The sequence below is a fragment of the Triticum aestivum genome, chromosome 1B (genome assembly GCF_018294505.1).
Source record: "Triticum aestivum cultivar Chinese Spring chromosome 1B, IWGSC CS RefSeq v2.1, whole genome shotgun sequence".
NCBI classification, from domain to species: domain Eukaryota; kingdom Viridiplantae; phylum Streptophyta; class Magnoliopsida; order Poales; family Poaceae; genus Triticum; species Triticum aestivum.
In genome coordinates, this window is record NC_057795.1 from 671,678,155 (window position 1) to 671,703,447 (window position 25,293).

The window sequence follows — 25,293 nt, forward strand, 5'->3', positions numbered from 1 at the left end:
GCTTCCACCAGGGTGCATTCTTACACTAGGATATTTTCCACTCGGTTGCATATTTTGACCAGCCGACTGATAGTCACCGATGTTTAGTCGACCATTATATGAGTAATCAAGTCGATTCCACACAGATTGCCTCCGCTCTTCTGAAAACTGCGCCCTTGGTCCACTCGGTTTCACATACTGACTGAACATATCATTCGATGGTGACCTTGGTCGCTTCAAGTGTGGTGGCCGGTTAGAGCTGGAACCAGCCGACTGATTAGCATATTTGGACAGCAACATATCAAAAGTTGGCTTGATCCGCTTGCGTTGTACTTTAGCTTCATTCCTCTTCCATTTGCCAACTTCTGGACTCTTAGGCTTGACAAATTTAACTCGAGTGTCCTGCTGCACCTGTGTTTGCCCCCCGAGTGTAGGATTCTTGATGGTGATCTTGATCACTTCCTTGCCATCGGGTTGCTTATCAAGCACAACATGTCTCCCTAAGACCTTGTCACCCTCCTTGTCTTTCCTGGGCTCACCGACAATGACATTAGCTTTATTAGCAGATTCGGCTACCTCCGGCCGAATGAGCAGCTTCTTCCCTTCTAAATCCATTGTGTTCATTGGATAGGGCTGTTTATCAACTTGCATCTCAGAAAAGTTCAATCGTCCATCATTAATGGCCGATTGTATCTGTCGTCGAAAAACATTGCAATCGTTAGTAGCATGAGAAAAAGAATTATGATATTTGCAATAAGCACGCCGTTTCAGCTCTTCAAACGGCGGTAAAGTATGAGATATTCTAATAATCTTAGCCTGCAGCAAAGTATCAAATATTCTATCACACTTAGCAATGTTAAAAGTAAACTTCATATCTTCATCACGATTCTTATGAATCGGTTTCAGATCATTGCAAGTAAAGGGTTTGGCCTTAGATGGCCAAACAAATTCAGTAGCAAAAACATCACCCTCATCGTCCGAGTGATCACTATCATATTCCACCATATTCATCTTTGGACGATCGGCTTTGTATCTATGCACTTCTTTGAGATCTTTGCTTCGGCTTTCCTGAGCCAAAGCCCTTTGTAAGACTTGGTTAATATTTAAGAACTCATAGCCTTCTAACTTTTCTCTAATGGGAGTTCTCAAACCACTTAGCACTAGGTCTGCCAAGTCTCTCTCAGTTATCACCAAACTAAAACATCGGTTTTTCGTTTCTCTGAATCTCTTGACGTAATCGGAGACCGATTCATCATGCTTCTGTTTAACCGATGTTAGATGTGACAACTTGAGCTCATTGTCGCCGCTGTAAAAGTGATCATGAAATTTCTGCTCTAGCTGCGACCAAACTCGAATGGAACCATGTGGTAAAGAAGAAAACCATGAAAATGCGGTACCAGTCAATGATAAAGGAAATAAACGCACTTTCAACTCATTCAGTGAACCTGCTTCACCTAATTGTGCCAAGTATTGACTAACATGCTCCCATGTGGTTTTTGTGCCTTCTCCATTGAACTTAACAAAATCTGGAATTTTATATCCTGGAGGGCACTGGATGGCATCAAAGTACTCGGGGTACGGCTTTTGGTAAATCCGATTCCGAGGTAACTCAACCCCAAAATTCTCTCGAAGCATCTTAGCCATCTCCTCTCTAAGATTAGCTAGACCATCATCCATAGTGGACGATGAAGCTTGTGGCAGTGGCATAGGAGGAGTATGATTACTAGCTGTAGGTAGGAATTGTGGCAGGTATGTCGACCCATAATTTGCTAATGGTCGAGTGGTTGTAGCTGTAGGTAGGGTTTGGTTCGGCGTCACCACCGAACCTGGCATGCTCATAATAGGATTAATGGGTGCAGCCACAATCTGATTTGTTTGGGTAGGATAATAAGTCATCGGCACGGGAGGCGCCGATGAGATAGGTAAAACCAGATTAGGGTTTTGCACACTAGCAGCTACACCATCATTACCACTAGTCGATTGAGATGTATTCTTCTGAGCATTAGTATTTTCTATGAAAGTTTGATAGACTAGATTGTTACCATCAGCAATACGACTTTCAATCTCAGCCCACTGCTCAGGAGAAAAGGCAGTACTTACAGAGGGTTTAACCTGCTTGGCTTGCAAAGGAGGGAACTTGATTTCTTCAATCGGAGTGATGTTGCCTTGGCGATCCTTCTTGAACTTTGCAAGGAACTCCTGCAAGTCCTTCTCCTCGCGCGCCTTCTTGTACTCCTCATAGACTTGGCGATGATCGGCCGATATCTCATCAAGACTGGGCTTAATGATGTTATCGGCGTCTACCTCAGATGGCTTGGGAAGATCAGACATGGTGGATGATGATGATCGATCTTCGTTCCCCAGCGGAGTCGCCAAAAAATGTGTTGACACACGAACACGTCACGTGTACCCTCGACGCCGGGGGTGATGCACCGCAGCTCACGTCGAAGGAGACCCGACCGACAGCGCGATACGCAAGACAGTCGGCGGGTGCTTTTGTAGACCCGAAACCCCGCGCACCCGGGAGGGACCCCGTCAGTGATTGCGGCGGCTATGGGCTGCCCTAGGTCGATTCGCTCGCCCCTAGAGCCTCGGGATTCGCAGCTCTCAAACACGAAGAACAGCAAAGAACGAGAGAGAAAAACGATGGAGAGATAAAAAGTAGACAGGAAAAAGTAGTATATTGATTTGTTCGATTGTGTGTTGTTCAATCGGCCGTCACCCCCAACATATATAAGAGGCGGCTGGACTTCCCGTACAAGTAAAGGATTCATCTAGGCTTTCCTTACAAGAAAAATTACATCAATTCGCGTCCTAGAGTCCTAGTTCTATTCCAACTCGGATTCAGTCTGAATCTGGCCCAACTTCTGTCTTCCTCCTTGTGCAGGCCGCCGAGCCTCCATATGACCTCCGATCAAGATGGCCCAAACATCAAACTTGTGCGCCTCGACGATACAAACAACTCTCACGTTGACCACTTTTTCAAATAAAGCCATCTTGAATACTTTTCGAGGTCGTTTTTACCTTCCAGTCGGACTCGGTCTTGCGGTAGACTGAATTATCCGAGTGTTGTAGTGAATTTGCAGGTCATATACTATCTCTGATGACGATGACTCCAAAACCAAAGTTTACCGTCTTGATGATACGCACAACTTCTGTATTGAACACTTCTTCATCCGAGATTATCTTGATAAACTTTTGGGCACATGTTCAGTTTCACTCGGATTTGAGCTCATCCACTCGGATATTAGAGTCTTTCACTCGACTGGACCTTTTCACTCGGATAACTATATTTTCACTCGGAAGACAATCTTTCACTCGGATGATGACCACATTTTCAGTCGGAAGACAATCTTTTACTTGATCGACCAATTTTCACTCGACCTTTTACTCAATCGGTAGGTTTTCACTCGACTTTTTACTCGATCGGTAAGTTTTCACTCGACCTTTTACTCATCGGTAGGCTTTCGACCTTTTACTCGATCGGTAGGTTTTCACTCGACCTTTTACTCGATCGGTAAGTTTTCACTCGACCTTTTACTCATCGGTAGGCTTTCGACCTTTTACTCGATCGGTAGGTTTTCACTCGACCTTTTACTCGATCGGTAGGTTTTCACTTGACCTTTTACTCGATCGGTAGGTTTTCACTCGACCTTTTACTCATCGGTAGGCTTTCACTCGACCTTTTACTCGATCGGTAGGTTTTCACTCGACCTTTTACTCGATCGGTAGGTTTTCACTCGACCTTTTACTCGATCGGTAGGTTTTCACTCGACCGGTGAGTTTTCACTCGGATGGTAAGTTTTTCACTCGACCAAAAACATAGCCTGATCTTGATTTGTCTCTCCAAGTCTCATACGACCTCGGATTGAGACGAATTATATATGAAAATCGATCGGCTCGACGAGACGAAACTTTTCCGTGTTGAAGGTTTTTCAATTCAAGGCCGTCTTGAAGGCCGAATTGCTCACGCATTGCGTCAGACACTTATCAACATGTGTCTGGTGTCAAGCGTAATATTTTGGTCTCTGACCTGTCCAGACCGTATTGATTATAACTTTTGCATATGAACTCGGATTGAGATGATTTATATATGAAAATCGACTGTCTCGACGAGACGAAGACAATTCCTTTAGATCACTCCTTCATCTGAGGTCATATTGAGGGCGTAGTCGGCCGAAAAGCACTCAGAACATTAAATTTTGTCACTCGGAGTATAGCTTCGGCCACTGAGATGAGGTCGAATGGCGATAGCCTAAACATCAAAGTTGTCCCACTCGACGATATGAAACTTTCTCATGCTGACAACCCTTTCACTTTGTATCTTGCCAAAATCAGGTGTCAACACTCGCGTGCGCCACCTCAAAAGAGTTACTTGCAGTCGTAGTTCAGGATAGCCACCGAGTCAAAGCTGGCTTGCTGCAGTCAAACCCCTCCACCCCCTTGTTGATAATGATGCATATGTAGATAGATCTGATGTAAGTCTTGCTGGGTACATTTGTACTCACGTTTGCCTATTTTATATTTTGCAGAGAGACTTCAGTCTCACTAGTAGTTCCGCGTGGACTTCGACGTTTAGCTTGTTACCTCAGCTACGATCTTGTGCCCTCGGCAGGATCTGGTAGATAGTCAGGCTTCTCAGCCTTTTTCATTTATAGATGTCTGTACTCAGACATGATAGCTTCCGCTTGTGCTTTGACTTGTATGCTCTGGGTGTTGGGTCATGAGACCCATGTTTGTAATGTCTCGCTCCTCGGAGCCTATTGAATAAATTACTTGAGTCGTAGAGTCATTTTGTGATGCCATGTTGTATTGCACATATCGAGCATATTGTGTGTATGTTTTGAAATGCTTGGTATGTGTGGGATCTGACTATCTAGTTGTTTATCTTTAGTAGCCTCTCTTACCGGGAAATGTCTCCTAGTGTTTCCACCGAGCCAGGGTAGCTTGCTACTGCTCCGGAATACTTAGGCTGGCCGGCATGTGTCCTTCTTCGTTCCTGTGTCTGTCCCTTTGGGGAAATGTCACGCGATGAATACCGGAGTCCTTGCCTAGCCGGCCCAGTGCTACAGCCTGGATTCACTCGCTGATGACCGACACGTTCGATGCTGGGTCATGGATGCCTGTCCCTGTAAGTTTGTGCCACTTTGGGTTTACGACTAGCCATGTCAGCCCGGGCTCCTTATCATATGGATGCTAGCGACACTGTCATATACGTGTGCCAAAAGGCGCAAACGGTCCCGGGTAAAGGTAAGGCGACACCCGTGGGAATACCGTGCGTGAGGCCGCAAAGTGATATGAAGTGTTACATGCTAGATCTATGTGGCATTGAGTCGGGGTCCTGACAGCGTTGGTATCAGAGCTTGACTGCCTGTAGGATTACCAAGCCAAACTGGTCGAAGTTGAGTCTAGAAATTCTTTAGTTATATAAGGGAATTGATTGTGGGATGGAACGTAAGGCTCTTTTTACTCCTTATACTTTATGCCCTTCTGATCTGAGTCATCTTATCTTTCCTACGGGGATTAAGAACTAGGCTATCTCTTCTTTCTATCAGGATCACGTGTTACTAATCTGCAGACTTGTAGGATTGATGGTTCTAAGCTTGAGTTCAGTTTCTACTTCTGTATGTTAACTGTTGATCTCGAGACCTTGATATTGTGCTTCTGAGTGGTTATGCCACCATTTTTGTGAATGTCTCAAATCTTTTCTGAGCATTTACAGCCGTTATGCTGTCCGAGTCATTCCAGGTTTCTAAATAGTCTGATGCATTTGCAAAATCCTTTCCCTCTGGTTTCGATGTTCCTTTATGCCAGCTCAATCACACTAATTGTTGAGTTGAGGTATTCTATTGCCTTGACATTATGTTGGAGTTACTATTATGACCCTAGGTGTCTCAGGGGATCATCTAGTAGTCTAGCCATGATTTATGTTCCAGTGTGATGACTCTGGCCGTCATTATCGAAAGCATCCCGTGATGCCATTTAGTAGTAGGTATTCTATCCCTGAGTTTTGAACCCGAGATTCACCCTACTTGCTTCATGTTGATAGTTTTGCTCATTCCTTCAGGATATTAGTAACTCTGCGATAGTCCTCGAGGTTCGTGGTACATCCTTCTTCCAATTACCATTAACCATTCTTGGCAGGAGTTCTTCTGAACCAAAAGATGACAACAACAGTGCTCTTGATGAGTTCTCCATTATATATTGTGACTCTGCCTGTTCTACCTTCCTGCGTGGGTTATCCGGAAGAAATATGTCGAATTCGGTCGACATGCTAATCCATGCATCCACAACTCAGAAAATTGTATGTTTCTTTGAGTTGTTCTCTTTAGTTGCATTCTGACCCTCGTCTATCAATTGATAGTCAAGAGTATGCGTGTGTTCGTTCATCGATGCCTATGACTCTTGTGGTCTGTCAAACCATTCTATCCCGGAATGACTTGGAGAAACAAACTCCAGTACCTCATCCATATCTAGGATTGGGTCAAAGTAGTTGTATTCCACAGATCAAATGCCAATCCAGCTTTTGGTTCTGTTCTACCTTGGAGTATTACCCCTTTATATCGGGATTGTTATAGGAATTGCACACCATCCTATGAACTCTTGGTACAGTGATACTTCTTGCCATCATTGTTCATTCCTCGGTTCCTGTGTTATTGTAACCGGAATGTCGACAAGTGAATCGTGATATGTGAAATCAATACTCCCAGCAACCTCGTTGCTTGGTAGTTAAGGGACAATAATTTCATTCTTAGCGTGTTGGTTTTTGAATCATCCTTCTAAGACTGATCGTGCTACCTAGTCCTTATTTCGGTGCACCCTTCGATTGATGAGTTAGGATCTTGTCAAGTCCTCACTCATTTGATCATATCGTCTTGCCCTCAAAAGCGAGATTGTTCTCGAGCTTAGTAACATATCGGTGGTTCGTGATTTTCCGAATATCTTCTCGAAAGTATCACCAGGCTGTCACCTGACTGTTATGTTGAGCTCGTGATCAAGTTGGTTTCTTGCGAACCACCTTCTCTCCAAGAATCGGTGTTAGATACCCCTGAGCTAGCTGGTTAAGCTAAACGACAACTTGGAGGGTTGGAAGATAAAAGCTTGCCTGACTTAGTTCGTTCCAAAGGGATATCCTTGTGTAGTGTGTGTTGAAGAAGGATGATGTCTTCATCGATTGGTCCCTACGATCAGTTGCTGGACCTATTGTCTTATCAAAACTTTGATTTGAGTATGGGCTATCCTCAAATCAAGTCAGTACCAATGATGCTCGTAATGTTGTCTTATTCGTGGTTGATCCCTCAGGCATACACCATTACATCTTTGGTCTGACCAATGCTATCACCGTGTTCACTTAACTATGGAATTCCTTTTAGAAGGAAACCTAGATGAATTGTTGTTGAGCCCATTGACAACATCCTTATCTCCTCCATGATTTTGCTGAACATTAAGCTAGTGTTGGAAACTTTTGAAAGCATTTGTTCATGCTAGCTCATGAAGCATACGTTCGGATGTAAGAAGTGACTTCCTCCAATTCATGTGCATTTGATGCAAGTTGCCGCCGTGGATTCGAGAAAGTCAATGTTTGTTTCCTTTGGAATCATCCCAAATCAGTCATGCACACGTGCGAAGTATTCTGTGGTCTGGAGACTTGCAACCTCCATTCTATATGTGTTCCCTAGCACACCAAGCCACTGATTGATTTGTTCAAGATAAAGGAGTTCTAAGTGCTAGTCCGGAGGTACCAGACGGATTGTACAAAACTTCGATATCCTCGCTGATGGTTCCCCCTCCTGAACTCGGTAGTGTTTTATTATAAGACTACTTGTGGTCATGCTTGTCTTGGACAACGTGTTCACATGTTTGTAGCAGAACCAGCTCATGTTTTGGAGCTTACTATCGTAGTTCATTCCCCGAGAATCTCGCAACGTCATCTCGTCGATTTGTGTTGCAAACTTTCATTTTCTTCCTAGACTTGATGAGTCTGGAATATCCTGACACCAACCAGATCTGAATCTCAGGCAGATATGATGGTTGGAACATTTCCCCAAGAACTATAATATTGGTCTCTCGATAACCGGTAAGGTGGATGCCATGGCCAACACACCCATCCGGTAGACCTATTATTATAGTATCTTGTTTGAGGAAGTTGGCCACCTCCCCATAAGGATTTCGTAGGATTTACCTCCCTAGTTGTTCCTTATGGATTCTTGTGCTCCCGAAGTCCGACCTTTTACTTGATGTTCTAGATACCAGACCGTTTCTATGAATGGGTTACACTAGCACATCAAGGAGAACATTAGAAGCGGGGTGCTAAATGTCTCTCGGTCGATCATCCAGATTTTGTTCCTTGGCTTCGCTAAGATGAAATCTGAGAAGTGTTATCTTCCTTTGCATCTGCATCCTCCATCATCATTCATCATGGTAGCAAGTTGTGTTGCCAGCATCCTTGACACGGATGTTGGTAAAACCTTGATGATTATGGAATTGCTCAAGTTCTTGAGAGCACGCACAAGCGCTACGTGTTATCATCGACGCTAACTGGGTTTGCTCTCAGTTTCCTCGGAAATGCTATGACCTTTTCAAACAGTGAATTCACTCCCTATTGTTGGGTTCTTCCCCAGTTACCAGAATCATTCCCAGCATTTGCATTTTGTTCCCAGCTTGCACCGCCAATGTGCCATGCTACCATGGGTCTCTTCCATCTTCGGTGATAAGGAAATTCATCCATTACGTTGTCTTCAACAAGGTAATCCACATCATCCAAGTCCGAGTATGCCATTCTACCGACCCCCTCCAAACGATCGTTGTGAATTGCCTTAGGCTGGTATGAAGAGTTTCAATGATCTTTGAATCAAAAGTAATTCTTTTTGCCACTTAAGGTAATAATCTACGAATCACCCTCCTCCAGGATGTTTCGTCGTGGTATCATGGCAACTTAACTCCTCGCTACGTGACAATCGATTACCACATTCTTAAGTGTGGAATTGTTGTCCACCTAGTGAACCTTCGTCATCCGTTTCTTTCCACCCCTCTTGATGTGTATCTCGTGTCTCAACCCGAGAGATGGTCCTATGTCTCATTCCGTGAGTTGTTCGATCTTCGAGAAGATCGACCCTTCTAGAGTCTCCTTCTTTCCTCCATGTCATGTTGACAGGATTTCTCAGAGCAAGACTTCAAGACAATGATGGTGATCGAATCAACGTTCCTATGAAGTGCAACCTGGATCGTGAAGATTGTACTAGTTGCGTTCCCCCTTCACCTTACCCTACGCTTGAATCTCGAGACGAGATTCTTGTTTAGTGGGGGTGAGTTGTCACATCCCTAGCTGCTGGTAGTGCTCTAGGCTAGCTCATGTGTGTATCATGGTTAAATTCAAATGAAATTTGAATTGAGGAAATTTTCAAAAGCCTCAGGAAACCTCTAAAAATAACCAACATTTAAATTCTCTCAAATGAGTCCAAGAAAATGTTCCTGTTATTCTATAGAAATATTGGTAAGAGGTAAAAATTCAACCAATATTTCTTGGAGTCACAGAAATATTTATTTTGCCCATTTGAATTAACTTAATAACTATTTGCATTGGATATATATAATTATTATAATTAATATATATCCAATAATTCTGGAACATTTTATGTGGCTTGGTATATCTTAGTTCTAGCCATAATTATTTTCAGGATTTTATAAAATGGTTTAGTATTTTACTAAACCAAAAACAAAACAGAACAAAATAGAAAACAGAAATAAAAGACAGAGAACAGAAAACTTACCTGGTCTCACCCGTGCAGCCCAACAGGACCGGCCAGCTAGGCCCAGCCCACCTCCTTCCCCCCTTGTCCTCTTCTTCCTCTGCCAGTAGGCAGAGGCGAGGCGTGGCGCGCGCCCGAAGAGCGCCGGCCACCTCCTGCTTCGCCGTGGCAGCCTCCCCGACTCCCTCGCGACGCCACGGAGACGCCCTCGCCCCCTGCCACCTCCCCTCTCTCCCCCTGGACCCCATTCCCTCCTCTGTTTCCTCTCGCGCACACCACCGAGCGGAGCTCGCCGCCATCTGGTCGCCGTACCCATGGCCACCGGCCACCCCTAGCCTCACCGACGCCCCAGGAAGCTCCACCGGTCCTCCCTCGACCTCCTCGTCGTGTCACGCGACAGAAGAGCCCCGGAGCGCCACCCCACGACGTTTTTCCCCTCGCCGGCCGCCAAGGATCTTCTCCGTCGATTCGGCCACTCCGGCGTGCCCCCGAGCCGGCTAACCATCCTACGGCACCGCTGTGAGCTCCTACGCCTCCCCTCCTCTTTCCCCCTTCGATTGCGCCCTGTAGCCGCCCGCCCCACGAGCACCCGAAGCCACCGTCCGCCATGGCCGTGAGCTCCGTGCTCCCGAGCTTCTCTGCCTGCGCTCGTTGCCCCGGGTGTTCCTGGTGACCCCAGCATCCCGTAGAGCCCATCGGCCGCGCCCGCCGTGCCGTGTAACGCTGAAACCGAGCACGCCCGAGCTCCGGCCGCCGCTGCCGAGCTCGCAGGCCATCGTCTCCGGCCGCCCTAGCTGCTGCTGCTTGCTGAAATGGGCGCGGTGAGCTCAGTCCCCGTAGCCCCTCCTCCGTCCAATTGGCGCCGGAGAGCGAGCCCGCGCCATCGCCGGCGCCGTTGCCCGGCGCGTTAGCCGCCGGCGGGTTAGCCTGCTGACCAGGGTTTGACCCCCTGGGTCATGACGTGGGGCCAGCCCCCTGTTAACTTAGTTAGTTTATTTTAATTTAATTACCCCCTGCTCACTGACATGCGGGCCCTAGTGCCTAATCTTAATTAAACTAAAATAAATTATATTAATTACGCTAGACATGACGTGGTCCCCAGGTCAGGTTTGACCGACGGCGCCCGTTGACCTGCTGACGTCATATGAGGTCATGCTGACGCAATAATTTTTCTGGATGTTTATTTATAAATTCAGAAATTCTAGAAATGCCTATAACTTCTAAAAATCATAGAAAATTAACCGTAACTCCAAATGAAATAAATTATATATGAAAAATTATCAGAAAAATTCAAGGAATCCATCTGTACCATTTTCATGCATGTTAGAACAACTTATAGCTGCTGTTTAGCACAAATCAATAAGGGCATTTAAATATCCACATATGGAGTTTGAATTTGAATCTTGGATTCAAACCAACTTCATTTAATCTGGTTTTAGTTGCATTAGCTCAAAACACATTCATTTTGCCATGTCATGATCATGCATCATATTGTGCATTGCATTGATTGTGTTCCCTTCTGTGTTGCCGGTATTTGTCCCCTCTCGATAGACGTGATACCGATGATGTGATCGTTGACACTGATGAAGACTCAATGTTATCTTCAGAAGTGCCAGGCAAGCAAAACCCCCTTGTTCATTCCGATAAATCCCACTCTCTCGCTCCTGCTCTCTTTTACTGCATTAGGACAACACGACATATTTGATACTTGCTGCGGTAGCTGAACCCCTTTATCCTTTGCATGACCTGTCATTGCCACAGTAAATAGATGAAACCCTTTAGCATGAGTAGGAGTTGTTTGAGCCCTGTTGTGCCTACTCATTCATGCCTGTTTGTCATGCCTGCTACTGCTTAGAGTTGAGTCAGGTCTGATTCATCGGGGATGAATCAGAGGCGTGTGAACATGTCCTACTGTGTGTGAGCTAAGTGTGTGAACACGATTTGGTAAAGGTAGCAGTGAGAGGCCATGTAGGAGTACATGGTGGGTTGTCTCATTGCAGCCGTCCTTAGGAACTGAGTTCTGTGTTTGTGATCCATGATTCAGCTACTACCATACATTGGGCCCTGAAATATGACCCCGCTTGACTTCTTATTCACCCTAGTCCTCTGTCCAGCAGTTGCAAGTAGTTTCTGGTGTTTGTAGCTTACTGGAGGCCGTGGACAGCACTGACCTTAGGGGTGGGCTGTGATGCGGTAGGTACGTGGCACGGTGTACCGGATGCCTGTTTGGTATCTCGGGAACCCTGTTCACATTGTTTGGGGCTGTGAGCGAAACTCCGGCCGGATCTCCTCATGGATGGAACCCGAATAGGCGATAAACCTGGACTAGATACTTGAGTGTTTAGGTAGGTCGTGGTCTACACCCACGTCGGCTTTCGCTTGAAGTCTGCCGAGCACATGTCGTGTGCAGACGCTAAGTGGTGGAAACATGTATGAAGAAGTACACCCCTGCAGGGTTAACATCACCTATTCGAATAGCCGTGTCCGCGGAAAAGGACTTCTGGGTTGCTTATATCAGTTCATAGACAAGTGAAAGTGGATACCCTAAAATACGCAAGATAAGCGTGAGTGCTATGGATGGCGTTCTCGTAGGGAGACGGGAGCGGATCCATAGTGGTGTATTGATATGGTGAATATGTGGACTCGAGTGCGCCACCTCAAAAGAGTTACTTGCAGTCGTAGTTCAGGATAGCCACCGAGTCAAAGCTGGCTTGCTGCAGTTAAACCCCACCATTCCCTTGTTGATAATGATGCATATGTAGTTAGTTCTGATGTAAGTCTTGCTGGGTACATTTGTACTCACGTTTGCCTATTTTATGTTTTGCAGAGAGACTTCAGTCTCACTAGTAGTTCCGCGTGGACTTCGACGTTTAGCTTGTTACCTCAGCTACGATCTTGTGCCCTCGGCAGGATCTGGTAGATAGTCAGGCTTCTCAGCCTTTTTCATTTATAGATGTCTGTACTCAGACATGATAGCTTCCGCTTGTGCTTTGACTTGTATGCTCTGAGTGTTGGGTCATGAGACCCATGTTTGTAATATCTCGCTCCTCGGAGCCTATTGAATAAATTACTTGAGTCGTAGAGTCATGTTGTGATGCCATGTTGTATTGCACATATCGAGCATATTGTGTGTATGTTATTGAAATGCTTGGTATGTGTGGGATCTGACCATCTAGTTGTTTATCTTTAGTAGCCTCTCTTACCGGGAAATGTCTCCTAGTGTTTCCACTGAGCCATGGTAGCTTGCTACTGCTCCGGAACACTTAGGCTGGCCGGCATGTGTCCTTCTTCGTTCCTGTGTCTGTCCCTTCGGGGAAATGTCACGCGATGAATACCGGAGTCCTGCTAGCCCAGTGCTACAGCCTGGATTCACTCGCTGATGACCGACACGTTCGATGCTGGGTCATGGATGCCTGTCCCTGTAAGTTTGTGCCACTTTGGGTTTACGACTAGCCATGTCAGCCCGGGCTCCTTATCATATGGATGCTAGCGACACTGTCATATACGTGTTCCAAAAGGCGCAAACGGTCCCGGGTAAAGGTAAGGCGACACCCGTGGGAATACCGTGCGTGAGGCCGCAAAGTGATATGAAGTGTTACATGCTAGATCTATGTGGCATTGAGTCAGGGTCCTGACAGTCGCTAAGATGCCCGACTGTGGCATCATTTTCCTTATTTTTATTTGTTCACCTTTCGAGGCGTCGCTTCAGACACCCGATCGGTCCTCATTTATGTTCTGTGGAATTTCTGGCGAACTACCGCCGTTTTCCCTTTTTACTTACCCGTTATGCCAGTTTTATTTATTGTGCATTAAGGAATTAATCATGTTGCATCCATGCATGCATTTGTTATATCTTACGTCCGAACTGTCTTGCGAGTACTTTCAAAGTACTCACTGGCTTGTTGATTTGGCCAGATGCTGACGAAGGCGATCTCATGGATGAAGAGTTCGATAGCGAGCCGACACTTAGAGGAGTCCCAGTCAGTCTTGTGCGACCCTGGTTTGGCCACTGTTTTATATCCGCTTCCGCTACCAAATAAATTCATCGAGCCTCTCCTCGACGCTCGATGAGATGACAGACGTAGAGTCTTGTATTTCTCTCCCCGCTGTGTTTTCCACCACCAGCCTATCCTTGAGTCAGTAGTATGTCTCCACACCACTGTGTTCTGTCCGCCATTATGTATGATTATTGGCGTGCTTGTAATAATTTGGTTGAGCAACCGTAGTTCGACCCTGTAATATATTTTATGCTACTGGCTTATTGTATCAAGAATTTGTCTGCCAGTGTGGAGGATTTCTCTCATACTGGACTTAAAAGATTGGCTTTTCAATAAATATTTTTATTGGAAAACCGGTCGTGACAAGCTTGGTACCAGAGCCAGGCTGACTGTAGGAAGCCACTAGGTGCGATCGCTAATTGGTTATTAGCCTGATAGAGCTAATTTATATTTTTGCAATGGTAGTCATTTTCTGTCAGTCAGCATAAATTTATGATCTGACCCTGCAGAATTTTGCCTACTTTTGTAGATGGCCGACGTCAGCTGCGAGTCTCAGACCTTCGCCAACGTACCCGATGGGTTCATCAAGCTTCTTTCTTCCATCGTTCAGGTCGCGATGGGGCCATCCGTGCGCCCAGTCTTCACACTCTACCAGCACCGAGTCAACGACAGTCTGACCATGCACCAGGCCGCGGTGCAGTTCAGGGGAGGGCGTGGTGAGTTACGCCGCTTCCGGTTCGTGGGAAGATCCATGCCTACGGAGAGGCATGCTATGCAGATGGCAGCCCGCGAGGCGATAGCTCGTCTCAGGGATGTCCTTCCCGTGATGAAGACTCGTCGTTACCGTTATCTTCCGTGCCATGTGCCTTACACCTGTCACTACGCATATTCCTGCCCCAGAGAAGAACGAGACGAGGCTTTTGAGATGCTCATTGAGTATCTCCGGGCCCTGGAGGCAGCCTTCGACAACCTGGTGGACGACTTCGTAGCTACCCGCATGGACTCAGTCCATGGCTGTGCTACCAACAGGAGGGAGCTCCTACCCATCGCTTCGCCACCGACTTTTGTCTCGTCATCAGCATCTTTCACGCCTACTCGTCGCCTGCCTTCTACCGAAGAATTTAACCAAGTCATTGCACCCACTCCAGCGCGTACTACACCAACCTTCGCGCCCACTCCTGTACGTGTTGCTCCGCCCCTGGCGACCGCTCCGCCCGCTCTGCGCAACACTACACGTATGGAGCCCATTAGCGAGGAGGAGGTCGAGTCCCCAACCTCGCTACGCCTCGCCCTCGGCAGGGCAAGGGAGGTCGTCAACATTTCTACCTGAGTGCGCTTAGCTGCCGTGTGTTGTACCGCTTTGTAAGATATGTGCATAGGCTGGGAGTAGTAGCCTATGTTCGCATCATGTAGGATCTGGAGGAGTGCACTAGCCTTAATAACATGTCAGGATTAGGTACGCATATCCTGAGTGATGTACTGTATAATTACCGCTCGCGTGTAAGATATGTAATGAGCAGTCCTTCTCCGTGCGCTAGTCGTTTTATTTTTCTTAAGTAAGCCGAGTTATTTAATTCTATTTGCCAGCTTTATGCATTTTATGGTTTTGTTTTTGCGACTCTTTCCGCTTTTTCTTATGGGTTTTACAAAATATATCCCCAGAGTGAAAAATGTCTCGTCCTTGGACTCGCTCCATGCCAATTCCATCAGAGGAAAATTATGATGCACAACCCAGCAACGAGTTCACTCAGGGACAGTCAAGCCAACCGGGAAATGAATCGGCACTTTCACAAATGTGCCGCCTTTATGAACAGAGTCAGCAACAAGATCGTGAAATAATGAACCAAGTCATCAACATGGGAAATCACCATGGACAGTATCAGCAACATTCCAAGTTATCTGAGCTACAGAAGACACGTCCTCAAACATTTTCTCACACTGACAAGCCTCTTGAAGCCGAGGACTGGCTTCGAGATATGGAGAGGAAATTAATTATTGCAAAGTGTTCAGATCTCGAGAAAGTACTATATGCTCCACACTATCTCACAGGAGCAGCCGCATCGTGGTGGGAGAATTTTCTGCACATGCATCCCAACGAAAATGACATAACCTGGGATGATTTCAAGGAAGGTTTCCGTGGTGCACATATTCCTAAGAGTATTATGAAAATCAAGAAGAGAGAATTTGATGACCTCAAACAAAGGAACATGACAGTGTCAGATTACAACAGTCAATTTACCCTATTATCCCGCTACGCCAATGAGGAGCGTATGACTGAAATCAAGAAGATGGAGAAATTCCTTGACGGTCTGGCGCCCGCACTTAAATGCCAACTGGTCGTGCACACTTTTCCTGATTTTAAAACGCTGGTGGACAAGGCCATTACTCTGGAAAATGAGAGACGCAGTCTGGAAGATATCCGCAAGCGAAAAAGGGACCAGACTAACCACACTCGCAATCACCGAAGCAAGATAGATTTTAAAAAGGGTGGGACACCCAAATTCTCATCCAATGTCTCACGCCCAATCAAGAATTTTCATGCAAGGGACAAGGAATTCACCTATCGCCCCGGCGTTACTTGTTACGCTTGTGGAGAAGAAGGGCACTATGCCAAACAGTGCCCCAAGCCAAGGAACTCAACCCCAAAGCCGAACAACGGCAGCAATAATTCAGCGCCCAAACGAAACAATTTCAATCCCAACAATAACCACAGGAAGGGTCATCTGAACCACGTAACCAAAGAGGAGGCACAAAATGCTTCGGATATCGTACTCGGTACGTTTCCTGTCAACACAATACCTGCAATGGTTTTGTTTGATTCTGGAGCTTCTCACTCTTTCATCTCGAAAAGTTTTGCTTTGCAAAATAATTTTTCGATGCTTCCTTTGGAGAAATCCATAATAATCAAGTCCCCCGGGATTCAGCAAGTTTCTCAGAATTACTGTCAGAATGTGGTCATTGAGTTTGAAGGATTGGAGTTTTACGCAAATCTTATTGTATTGGAAAATAAAGGACTGGATGTCATCCTAGGGATGGATTGGCTAACCACCAATAAAGGTTTTATAGACTGTTTCAACAGGACCGTGATTCTCACACACCACCAAGGGAAGACAATAAGAGTATCAGCCAAGGAAGGAAAAAGACCCCGGCAACCGAGATTAAATAAGGTGGACGTTTCTGAGCTAAACAAGGTTCCAGTAGTGTGTGAATTTCCAGATGTATTCCCTGAAGAGCTGCCAGGCATGCCACCAGATCGAGAAATAGAATTCCGCATTGAGCTAGCACCAGGAACCACCCCCATATACAAGAAACCATACAGAATGGCACCATCCGAGTTGATCGAATTGAAGAAGCAGATAAAGGAATTACTGGATAAAGGGTACATTCGGGCCAGCTCCTCACCTTGGGGATCACCAATTTTATTTGCCAAGAAGAAGGATGGAACGCTGAGATTGTGTATCGACTATCAAGCACTTAACATGGTCACAGTCAAAAACAAATACCCGATGCCAAGGATAAATGATTTGTTTGATCAACTTGCTTAGGCCAAGGTATTCTCAAAGATTGACTTAAGGTCAGGATACCATCAATTGAAGGTACGAACGGAAGATATCCCCAAAACAGCCTTCACCTCCAGATATGGACTGTACGAGTTCACAGTGATGCCATTTGGATTAACTAACGCCCCGGCATATTTTGTTCACCTCATGAACAAAGTATTTATGAAGTTTATGGACAAATTCGTCGTAGTATTCATCGACGATATTCTGGTATACTCCAAAACACCAGAAGAGCACGCAGAACATCTCAGGATTGTACTAGGAGAGCTAAGGAAACACCAATTGTATGCCAAGTTCAGCAAGTGCGAATTTTGGCTAAGACAAGTAGGTTTTCTAGGCCACGTGCTGACTCAAGACGGTATAGCAGTGGACCCAGAGAAAGTCAAGGCCGTACTTGACTGGAAGTCACCAGCCAGCGTAACAGACATACGAAGTTTCTTGGGAATGGCAGGGTATTACCGCAGATTTATTGAAGGATTTTCCACCATATCCAAGCCTATGACACAGTTACTCAAGAAAGATAAGAAGTTTGAATGGACAGAAGCCTGCGAGAAAAGTTTCCAAGAGCTAAAGCGGAAATTAACAACAGCACCAGTATTAATTGTACCCGATATACACAAGAATTTTGAAGTATTTTGTGACGCATCCAGAAAGGGTCTCGGATGCGTGTTGATGCAAGAAGGCAAGGTTGTCGCCTACGCTTCAAGGCAACTTCGCAAACACGAGGAAAATTATCCCACTCATGATTTAGAAATGGCAGCAGTTATTCATGCACTCAAGGAATGGAGGCATTTTCTACTTGGGAATCGATGTGAGATATATACGGATCACAAAAGCCTCAAATACATTTTTACGCAGCCAGAACTAAATTTACGGCAACGCCGCTGGTTAGAATTGGTAAAGGATTATGATGTTGGTATCCATTACCATCCAGGGAAAGCAAACGTAGTGGCCGATGCCCTGAGTCGGAACCCCAGCTCCGACGGGAACTATCTGCACAGCTTGAGGCCCGAATTCCATCAAGAATTTGTCAAGCTCAACTTGATAATGGTAGCAGAAGGCACCATATCAAACTTGGAAATACAACCACACCTTGTGGAGAAAATTAAAGAGGCTCAGTCCGGTCACCCCAGCATTGAAGGAATTAAAAGGAAGTTGAGTATGGGCAAGGCCTCGGAATTCGTCATAGACAATGAAGGAATATTATGGTACGGAGAAAGGCTATGCGTGCCAAACATAGAAGACCTTAAACAGCAAGTTTTAACTGAAGCACACACCACTCCATATTCGATCCACCCTGGAGGAACCAAAATGTATAAGGATATTCAGGAAAGATTTTGGTGGCACGGTATGAAGAGGGACATAGCCGCTTTCATTGCATGCTGCGACTCGTGTCAACGCATAAAAGCTGAACATCAGAGACCAGCCGGACTACTGCAACCTAACAAAATACCTGAGTGGAAATGGGATGAAATAGGGATGGATTTTATTGTCGGATTACCTCGGTCACGACACGGGAATGATGCCATATGGGTCATCACTGACAGGTTGACCAAAGTAGCACACTTTATTCCAGTGAAGACAACCTACACCACTCAGAGGCTTGCCAGGATTTATCTTTCCCGCATAGTCTGTCTGCATGGTGTCCCGAAGACTATAATTTCCGACAGAGGCACTCAGTTCGTCTCAAGATTTTGGGAGCAATTACAACAGGCTCTGGGAACCCAACTAGCCTTCAGTACCGCATACCATCCACAGACTGATGGACAAACAGAACGCGTAAACCAAGTTTTAGAAGACATGCTGAGAGCATGTGTCCTCACCTATGGAACCAGTTGGGAGGACAGCCTGCCATATGCCGAGTTCGCATACAACAACAGTTACCAGGCCAGCCTGCAAATGGCTCCTTTCGAAGCCCTATACGGAAGGAGATGTCGTACCCCGTTAAATTGGTCAGAGACCGGAGACAGCCGCATCTTCGGACCAGATATGCTCAGAGAAGCCGAGGAAAAAGTCAAGCTAATCAGGGACCGACTTAAGACCGCTCAAAGTCGACAGAAAAGTTATTATGATCAGAAACATCGTAGGGTCAGCTTCGAACCCGGTGAATTCGTATACTTGAGAGTATCCCCGATGAGAGGATTGCAACGGTTTAAGATTAAAGGAAAATTAGCACCAAGATTCATTGGACCATTTTGCATAGTGGCACGAAGAGGCACTGTAGCCTACCAGCTAGACTTACCCGAAGACTTGTCCGACATTCACGACGTGTTCCACGTCTCTCAATTAAGGAAGTGCGTAAGCAACCCAGAGAAACAAGTATCTCATGAGAACATTGACATACAGCCAGACCTCACTTATCGAGAACGTCCCATAAGAATATTAGAGGAGTCTGAAAGGAGGACCCGACAGAAAACCATCAAGTTTTTCAAAGTCCAGTGGAGCAATCACACCGACAGTGAAGCAACCTGGGAAAGCGAGGATTTTCTTCGGACAGAGCATCCACACTTATTTAAGGATCAGCTGAAATCTCGGGGACGAGATTTTTCCTAAGGGGGTAGGTGTTGTGACACTCCAAAATTTTTACTTTGGTTTTCAGCAAAAACTTTGTGGTTTTTGAAAAGAGGCCATTTAAAATTTTTCCAGAAAACCTTCCTCTTAAGAAACTTTCTTTTCTTTGGCAAGGTTTTTATTCTGGCTTCAAACTTTGGTGTTTGACCTTTTGAAACTTCTTCTCTGTTGGTTCTCTCTCAAATTATTTTTGGAGTTTAATCTTTTTCTTTTAAAAAAAGAAACTCCATGAAATTTGGGATTTTCATATCTTGGAACCACCATGACTTGGCATTCTTGCCCATGTGGTAAAACCCCTCCAAAACCTCCCCTACAACTTGTGATCAACCTAAATTCTCTGTCCCAACTAATCCAAACTGGTTTTGGATTTTTATTCCAATTATTTTTCCCTCAATTCAATTCTGAAAATTATTTGGAGCCTGAGAGATTTTCAAAGCAAGTGCCCTATTGCATTTGAGTTTTGACCTCAAACCAATTCTCCTGGATTGTCCTTTGAACCCACAACCCAGAACCATCTTGATCCACTCCTCCTCTTTTCAAAATTTTCAAAATTCAGTCTCTGCAAGTTTGGACCAGATTTGCCAAATTTGGTTAAATTCATATCTACACTCCTCCAAAAATTCCACCAAAATTCAGGCAGCCTATTTGAGCAAGGAGAAGCCACCCCACCAAAAATCAGCTCAAGGAAAAATCACCAGAGGCCAATTTCATTCGGTCGAACACCTTGTGGGCACTGTTACTGTTCAATGTTCAGAAATTCAGTTTCAGTGTCATCTTCAGTTTCGACAGTTTCAGTCACGCGGCCACAGTGCACTTGGCACGTTGCTCGCGGCCTCCTTTGCTTGTCCGAAGCTTCACACGCGCACTTGGCGCGACCCTGGCGTCGGTGGCGCCCTGGCCCGCCTGCGCCAGCGTGTCTTTCGGCGGCCGGCTCCCCGTAACGGCCGACAGGGAGGAGAACAGCGGCGCAACGCCGTTCGGCACCGCCCAAATCTTCTGGTGGCTCCGCGTGGCCTTCTCCGTGCCAGCGCACGCATGCGGCACCGTCGCCGTGGCGCAGCACGCACGGAGAGCGCTCTCTGCCGCCGACGGGCCCGCGCCACCCCGTTCCGTCGAGCTCGACCCAAACGCCCAAACCCCGGCCAGCTTAGCACAAAAATGGACCCTTTGAACCTCCGTGATGATGCTCGACTCCCTAACCACCCCGACCGAGCACTACGCCACCGTAATCGCTCGCCGGAAATCTCCATTCACGGCAACCGCCTCGGACCGCCTATATAAAGGGGTCCCGAGCTCACTCTCGTGCACGCAGCACCCCCACTACTCACGTCCACCCCGCCAGGCCACTGGGAGGACCTCGAGGAGGTCTCCTTCCCCGGCTCCGGCCACCCCGATCCGCCTCGGCCTCCAGCTCGATTCACTTCGGTGAGGCCACCTCCGGCGCCCAAACCTCGTCCGTAGCCCTCTCTTGCACCCAGTAGTCTAACCCCCACCTCAATTTAATCTTTGCAGCCCTCTCCAACGAGCTCCATCCACGCCCGAACCACCGTCCGCCGGAGTTGAGACCGCCGTCGACGTGCTGCTCACCGGCGACCAACACCACCACCCACCATTGCGGAAGGACACGGTGAGCTCATTGGTAACCTCTGATCCCCATGCCTCGCCGTGGATCACCGCCGGCGACCACAGCAGCTCTCGGGCACCGACGAGCCTCGTCCCTCCCATTTGAAATTTAAACATGACAAGTGGGACCCGCTGTCAGCCTCTCTGTCCTTTCTAAATGAAGCGTTATCTGAAAACGCCTTCTGCCAAATACGTTTTCTCTTCGGGCTGGCGTAATCGCTACCGAAGCGTTTTCTGCTTTTATAAACTAGCCCCTGGAAATCTTCTGTTTCATTACAGATAAGTCCCTGGACAAAAACCCTTATAACTTTTAATCAGAAAAGTATTTTTGATTGATTCTTTTTCTGTTCTATTTAAAATTTTGTCTAGTTTTTTATCAGATTTATTTGAAAAATATTTGGTTTACCTTCTGTGCTCTCCTTGGTATTTACGTTAGCGCATATATCTTCTTTAAACGTAGATACCGAAGGAGGTGACGGAGCCGCGAACTTCACCGAGCTAGGCTCCGACTACTCTGAACCAGGCAAGCATGTTTGAACTTTTGATATGATGAGTGTCTTGGCATGTTTTGCATTTAGTTAGTTTCATGGCATGCCGGTGAGTATACCGATGAACGTTATTTTATGTGATAATGAGGTAAGTGAGTTCGATGATCCATACGTGGATGAATGTGAATATGAATGGCCATGTGTTGGCATGAGGATGGGTACGACGGCAGTGTTGTAGCATGCCAGTCTTACGCCAGACTATGTGACTTCAGTGTCAAACCATATCGGTCCAGTACCTATCATTTCCTTCCTTGTACTACCACATGTTTTCCGCAAGGAATATGGTTTAGTAAGTTCCAAACCGCTTTCATGGTACACACCAAAGAGGAGAGGCCGTGATGATGGTTCCATGGCCCTGGATTAAAGCCAGTCATCCGGTCAGGGGGCATGGGTGTTTCCGGTTGGGACCGAGAGGGGGGCACCCCTTAGAGCGCGCGTATATAAATTTGATCCCATGCTATTCGAGATTGTGATCTCCCCGTCTCAAAAGTTTTTCTTGGACGATGACTAGGGTGATTCCTAGCATCGAGAGGTAGGATGGGTGTGTACCGGTTAGCTGTGTTTTCTTCTGAAATACCGTAAACGGAACTAGTCCTTCGTGACTACGGAAATCCGTTGACTGTGGGAAAATTTTTGTACAAACTCTGCAGAGTCATATATTCCTCCAAATCATCTCTTCCATGTCAAGTTTCGTTCCTTCTTATCCTAATCAATTGTCAGCTATGATGACAGAGACTCCGGTGAATCGCATGAGTGCTAAGTCCGGTTAAATGATCACTCCTGTGGATGGACTAACCCGTTTGTTTTCATGAATTGAATGTTTATTATGAGTATTATTTACTTGTGAATAAAAGCCCTTTATGTGATGTCGCTCAGATGTCCGAGTGTGGCATTTCTTTTAAAGCCCTTTCTGCGATGTCGCTCAGACGTCCGACTGTGGCATTTCTTTTAAAGCCCTTTATGTGATGTCGCTCAGACGTCCGACTGTGGCATTTCTTTTTAAAGCCCTTTATGTGATGTCGCTCAGACGTCCGACTGTGGCATTTCTTTTAAAGCCCTTTCTGCGATGTCGCTCAGACGTCCGACTGTGGCATTTCTTTTAAAGCCCTTTCTGCGATGTCGCTCAGACGTCCGACTGTGGCATTTCTTTTAAAGCCCTTTTTGTGGTGTCGCTAAGATGCCCGACTGTGGCATCATTTTCCTTATTTTTATTTGTTCACCTTTCGAGGCGTCGCTTCAGACACCCGATCGGTCCTCATTTATGTTCTGTGGAATTTCTGGCGGACTACCGCCGTTTTCCCTTTTTACTTACCCGTTATGCCAGTTTTATTTATTGTGCATTAAGGAATTAATCATGTTGCATCCATGCATGCATTTGTTATATCTTACGTCCGAACTGTCTTGCGAGTACTTTCAAAGTACTCACTGGCTTGTTGATTTGGCCAGATGCTGACGAAGGCGATCTCATGGATGAAGAGTTCGATAGCGAGCCCGACACTTAGAGGAGTCCCAGTCAGTCTTGTGCGACCCTGGTTTTGGCCACTGTTTTATATCCGCTTCCGCTACCAAATAAATTCATCGAGCCTCTCCTCGACGCTCGATGAGATGACAGACGTAGAGTCTTGTATTTCTCTCCCCGCTGTGTTTTTCCACCACCAGCCTATCCTTGAGTCAGTAGTATGTCTCCACACCACTGTGTTCTGTCCGCCATTATGTATGATTATTGGCGTGCTTGTAATAATTTGGTTGAGCAACCGTAGTTCGACCCTGTAATATATTTTATGCTACTGGCTTATTGTATCAAGAATTTGTCTGCCAGTGTGGAGGATTTCTCTCATACTGGACTTAAAAGATTGGCTTTTCAATAAATATTTTTATTGGAAAACCGGTCGTGACACATACGTTATTCCCTTTGTCATCGGTATGTTACTTGCCCGAGATTTGATCGTCAGTATCCAATACCTAGTTCAATCTTGTTACTGGCAAGTCTCTTTACTCGTTACGTAATGCATCATTCCATAACTAACTCATTAGCTACATTGCTTGCAAGGCTTATAGTGATGTGCATTACCGAGAGGGCCCAGAGATACCTCTCCGACAATCGGAGTGACAAAACCTAATCTCAAAATACGCCAACCCAACATGTACCTTTGGAGACACCTGTAGTACTCCTTTATAATCACCCAGTTACGTTGTGACGTTTGGTAGCACCCAAAGTGTTCCTCCGGTAAACGGGAGTTGCATAATCTCATAGTTACAGGAACATGTATAAGTCATGAAGAAAGCAATAGCAACATACTAAACGATCAAGTGCTAGGCTAACGGAATGGGTCATGTCAATCACATCATTCTCCTAATGATGTCATCCCGTTAATCAAATGACAACTTTTTTGTCCATGGCTAGGAAACATAACCATATTTGATAAACGAGCTAGTCAAGTAGAGGCATACTAGTGACTATATGTTTGTCTATGTATTCACACGTGTAACATTGTTTCCGGTTAATACAATTCTAGCATGAATAATAAACATTTATCATGAAATAAGGAAATAAATAATAACTTTATTATTGCCTCTAGGGCATATTTCCTTCAGTCTCCCACTTGCACTAGAGTCAATAATCTAGTTCACATCATCATGTGATTCAACACCAATATTCACATCTGTATGTGATTAATACCCATAGTTCACATCATCATGTGATTAACACCCAAAGGGTTTACTAGAGTCAATAATCTAGTTCACATCGCTATGTGATTAACACCCAAAGAGTACTAAGGTATGATCATGTTTTGCTCATGAGAGAAGTTTAGTCAACAGGTCTGTCACATTCAGAGCCGTATGTATTTTGCAAATATTCTATGTCTACAATGCTCTGCACGAAGCTACTCTAGCTAATTGCTCCCACTTTCAATATGTATCCAGTTTGCGACTTAGAGTCATCTGGATCAGTGTAAAAGTTTGTACTGATGTAACTTTTACGACGAACTCTTTTATCACCTCCATAATCGAGAAATATCTCCTTAGTCCTCACTAAGGATATTCTTGACCGCTATTCAGTGATCTACTATTAGATCAAAATTGTATTCCTTTGCCAAACTCAGAGCAAGGTATACAATAAGTCTGGTACACAGCATATCATACTTTATAGAACCTATGACTGAGGCATAGGGAATGACTTTTCATTCTCTTTCTATTTTCTGCCATGGTCGGGTCTTGAGTCTTACTCAATTTCACACCTTGCAACACAGGCAAGAACTCCTTC